This window comes from Dysidea avara, chromosome 10 (genome assembly GCF_963678975.1).
Source record: "Dysidea avara chromosome 10, odDysAvar1.4, whole genome shotgun sequence".
In the NCBI taxonomy this organism is placed as follows: domain Eukaryota; kingdom Metazoa; phylum Porifera; class Demospongiae; order Dictyoceratida; family Dysideidae; genus Dysidea; species Dysidea avara.
In genome coordinates, this window is record NC_089281.1 from 11,497,304 (window position 1) to 11,502,756 (window position 5,453).

Sequence of the window (5,453 nt, forward strand, 5' to 3'; positions counted from 1 at the left end):
AAGCAGTGCATCAGCAGTGAGAGAAGAGCTTTTGGTAAGAATCCAAAGGTTCCCTGTTATGAGTGTGCCAGGTCTGGTGTTTCTGATCCATGCGAATTCAATGCAGATGAATTGTTGTCTCTGATTGCTGATTACAAGTTGTCCACAGAGTGTGGTATTCGCAATAAGGTAGTGCAACTAAACAATCTTGTCCCAGATTTGCTTATGGCTGATCTTGATGCAGCATTTCTCCTTGATGCTAGTGAGCTCAATTGCAAGAAATAAAAGAAAACTTTTATTAGGAACAGGAGCATTTGGAGAGGTCTATCATAATAAATGTAAGGGCCAGTCAGTAGCTGTAAAACTGTACACTGCAAAGGAGGGAAATAATATAGATAAACAGTTCAAGGAGCTGCGATTAGAAGCAAGGTGTAGGAACAACTACATCATCCATGTCTAGAGTGTATGGTTGTATCCAACAATGTTACTAGTGCTAGAAGAGGCTCCTCAAGGGACATTACAGGCTCCTTTGCTAAGAGAACAAAAAGCATTTTCAAAAACTGTTATGTACCGTATTGCTATTCAAGTAGCATCTGCACTATATATCATCTCCACAGTATGGATATCATTCATTACACTGTAAAAATAGATGATGTACTCTTGTGGTCATTATCACTACATTATTTGATAAATTTCAGACTTCAATTTAGCTGCTCATACTGACCCTAGTGGATCATGAGGTCTTCAACGTGGTACCAAAGGTTTCAATGCTCCTGAAGTTGCTAACATCAACCATTTAAATGTGCATTAGTAGGGACCACAAAGGAGTAGGTGTGGTCCACCAAATAACATCACCCAAAACCAGCCTCAATTTTCCCTGGTGCTGATGAGGCAGCATTGGTTAGGCAAAACTAAGCCCAAACAAGCCTTCAGATTGACCCAAAATACTTTCAACAAGTTGCTATGGAATTTTTTTTAAAAATTAATGGAATTTTCATTTCACTGCATGGGAAATTCAGTTATAATTCACAGATTTCGTTTTGGCCAGCAAGCAATTCCAATCAGTCTTTAATAATTCTGGTGAATTATGATTTGAGAGATTTAGGGGTGATAGCTATAGCCACTGGAATTTTCAATCCTGATCGTAACATTCCGGCTAATGTCATGCCATGGAACATAATATTATGCTGGTCTTTAATAAGGTCATTCACATTCCCAGGGGTAAGAGTGGGCTGCATGTAGCTCTCTAGCCTCCACCTCTTTCCTCCTGCCTCCAGACACAGAACGCTGATCAGCTGTGTGAAATTTACAAAAATATTTGGAGCATCCGGCAATACATTTGCCTAGTAAAGAGACCCTTAGAGAGACAGCATAGAGACCCTTAGATTGGAAATTATAAGCGCCTGCTCCGGGAGCATGCACTTATAATTTCCAATCGATTGGTTCTGTGCGGAAAAATAGGGTCTGGCTACGCGAGACTAGGAAACAGCACAGATAATAGAACCCTCACATAAAGGACCAGTCATTCAGTACTCTTTCACTTAATATTTTGCTGTTAACGTTGTAGTGATCAGTGGGTGTGGCTGCAACAACAAAAGTTAATGTTACTATGGCTGCAATGAAGGATGACCTCCGAGTCAACCTTCCCACATGGTGCAAAGACGGAAAATGCAAGGAAGTTGAAAAATTCATTGCAAACTGCACTGATTTGCCCTTGCTGATATCAAATCGTTGTGGAGTATTTGGTATACGATGCTGTTAATAGTGGCCACTCGAAAATGTTAGAGATATTGTTGCATCATGGTGGTGACGTTAATTGTCGTACTAGTAGTGATGGCTTCACTCCATTACATATAGCAGCATCTCGTGGTAGTGTAGACTGTGCCTCAAGTGTTGTTGGCATATAATGCAGCTACCATCACTGATGATTATGGGAGAACAGCACTACAAACAGCTCAGATGAGCTGTAAACATGCTGTAGTGAGATTACTAAAGAATGCCGGTCAGTTCATAGTGATGACATTTTACTAGCTATATGGCCTATACTATACTTAAATAGCTGCATGGGTCCTGATGCAGACACACCTGTATAATAGCTAGCTGTACAGCAAAATTTTTCTGGTCCACCTTTGGTATCAAAAATAGATATTTTGGAAATGTAGAGTAAAGTATCAATTATCGGACAATATGATGTTCGGACAGCTGCCATTCACTTCCTGGGAATCCTGCAGCTTTGATTATTGTACCAAAAGGTAGCCTACAATAAGCAGTAATTATCCTCCAATAATCAACTTTGCATGATTAAAAGTTTAAGAGTTACAGCCAATAGTATGCTTAGTCCGATAAAATCTATGCTCGGATAAAGCTATCAGTTGTCGGACTTTGATTTTTACTACCAGTAAACAATGTCCAATTTATTTCAAATTTGTATGCAATATACCTGTACTCATTAGCTATTAATGGCCAAAAAATGGTTTCGTTATCTTTAGTATTGAGGGAGTACGAGCCTCCCAATTTTTAGTGGTATTGTCGGACGCCCTCCGCTTTAATTTAGCCATGCCCACCAACAGAGTTCATGCTTTTTGCAACAAATGCACCAGTGCTAAACCACAGAAGAAGGTAAATAAATATCTTTCAAGAGTAGAGGTATGTTTTAAAGTTGATATTCAGGATATTTCTATTGGAACGCAGTATTTTTGGCTCCTAAATGAAGGAGATACACGCTAGGTGGAAAAATGAAATTACGAGGCACAACTTTCTGACCAACCACATTTGTTAGTCTTGGTGCCTCAATCGCGAATACCACCTAGAAATGAAAAGATGTTCCATTTTCTACCTTCTATGGATGCACAAAGCAACATTTTCGTCCTTTTTGTTTCACCCATATAAGGTAGAGAAAGAAAAGTCTTTCAATTTCCGTGACAGTATTTGTGATAGGACACCAAGACTAGCATATGTAGGTGGTCAGAAGGTGGTTTTGCATAACTTCATTTTCCACCTTGCGCGCATCTCCTTCATTTAGGAGTCAAAAATACTGCGTTCCAATGGAAATATTCTGAATATAAACTTTAAAGCACACCTCTACTCTTGAGAGATATTTATTTACCTTCTTCTGTGGTTTAGCACTGGTGCATTTGTTGCAAAAGCATACAAACTCTGTTGGTGGGCATGGCTAAATTAAAGCGGAGGGCGTCCGACAATACCACTAAAAATTAGGAGGCTCGTACTCCCTCTATGCTAAAGATAACGAAACCATTTTTTGGCCATTAATAGCTAATAAGTACAGGTATATTGCATACAAATTTGAAATAAATTGGAAATTGTTTACTGGTAGTAAAAATCAAAGTCCGACAACTGATAGTTTTATCCGAGCATAGATTTTATCGGACTAAGCATACTATTGGCTGTAATACTTAAGCTTTTAATCACACAAAGCTGATTGTTGGAGGATAATTATTGCTTATTGTAGCCTACCTTTTGGTACAATAACCTAAGCTGCAGGATTTCCAGGAAGTGGGTGGCAGCTGTCCGAACATCATATTGTACGATAATTGATACTTTACTCTATGGCTGCATGCTTGTATAGCTATATACAAGGCCAATTAGCAGTGTAAATTTTTGAAATGGTGTTCATGACACTGATTGATCAGAAAGTGCCTGTATTCTGAACCAGCAAAGCAAAAGCCATATCAATGATATCATGTAGAGTAAGCCACCAATGTTCGACCACCATCGGTTCGGACGCGATTTTTCTTTAAACTCGCAAAGAAAATTTCTGCTCTTGCTATGCCTTTGGAGAGGCCTAGGCCATAAATTCTTCCATGCAGGATTTCAGACCTGCAGCTTTCTTTGTCTGGCTGCAGGAGCTGCAAAAGTGACCTGTCCGAATGTTCTCAATTCTCGGACAAAAATATGTATTATCGGTCGAGTGGCACTGCTCGTAATGCTTGCACCTGATCAAGTCTTTCTGTACTTGATATGAAAGAGCATCTCTTATACTCTCCAAATATATGCAGATATTTGGCTTAGTCCTTATTGGCTGTGAATTACGAAGCTCCAAAGTCACCTCTTTCGTGCAATCTTAAACTCGGCCACACCTGAAGCTCGTGCAAATCAAATAGTTACCTATATCGAATTCAAAGCTATTTTTATGAACATTGAGAGCATCATGCAGCTACCGTTCAATAGTAAATAGATATATGCACAATGACCGCACCTTGATTTTTGCTCGAATAGCTATTAGGCTTCTTTGGCAGTATAGCAGCCTAGCTACTGCACCCAGCACACATATATACATGCAATCAAAATCCACTTAAATGGGGTTTTGACTAACCCCTGCCTTAAAAATGTCAAGAGTTTCTCTCCAAAATGTCCAGGGCATTAGCCAGATCGAAATACTCTAATAGAGCAGTCAATTACTCTAATTTATTATCTCATGTAATCAGGTTTTGAGCGCTGCAGTAATCAACGAAATTCACATATTAATGAGCCTTATCCGCAATTACGTCACAACGCAAAAATGGCGAAAAGTGTGGGGGCCTTTTGTACAGAGAGCCATTGGGAAGAAACCAAAAGCAGACCGTAGGACTACTCGAGAAGTACGAAAATGCGTGCCCCTACATAGTAAGATAGTTAATAAGCCTCACCAGAGTTTTCTCATGCTTTCTTCACGTGGAACATGTCGAAACGTTATCCCTTCCATACAAAGTATGCTACTTGGCCCCCACACTTTTCGCCATTTTTGCGTTATTTTCGCGTTATGACGTAATTGCGGATAAGGCTCATAGTCTTAACGAAGTGAATATGCCTGGGTGTGGCCCTCAGATTTTCTGACTGCTCCAATTAGGCCCCTATTTGGTGATTATTAGTTTCTCATCCACCGCCCGCATCCTTCTTAAGCTACCGCATGGTAAGCCATTATTTACTCTGCGCATGCTCAGAAGAACACGTGATACCAAACTGTTATAATTTTTGTTGATGAACGCTACAATGCGCTATATATCACCAGGAGAACTGTAGCAAATTACTGCAGTGCCAGTTGCAATCGTGCTTTATCGACTTCATCAAAGCAAACAGTGTGCAGATCAGTTATGTGTCCCTCTGTCTATCCTTTTTAACAAATCTTTAGAAAGTAGTGTACTACCAGATGATTGGAAAATTGGTTACATAACACCTATATACAAGAAGGGTAACAAGACTAAAGTAGATAATTATCGTCCTGTTTGTCTAACGTCTATTGTCATTAAAATATTTGAATCTATTATAAAGGATACTCTGTCCAATTACCTCTCCGACAATAACTTACTCTCACCTAATCAGCATGGGTTTGTTCCTAGAAGATCATGTTGTACTCAACTACTACATGCTTTAAATGATTGGACCTTATCACTCGATGAACGTCTCTCTACTGATGTAGTTTATTTTGATTTCTCAAAAGCATTTGACAGCGTCCCACATACTAGACTTTTATTGAA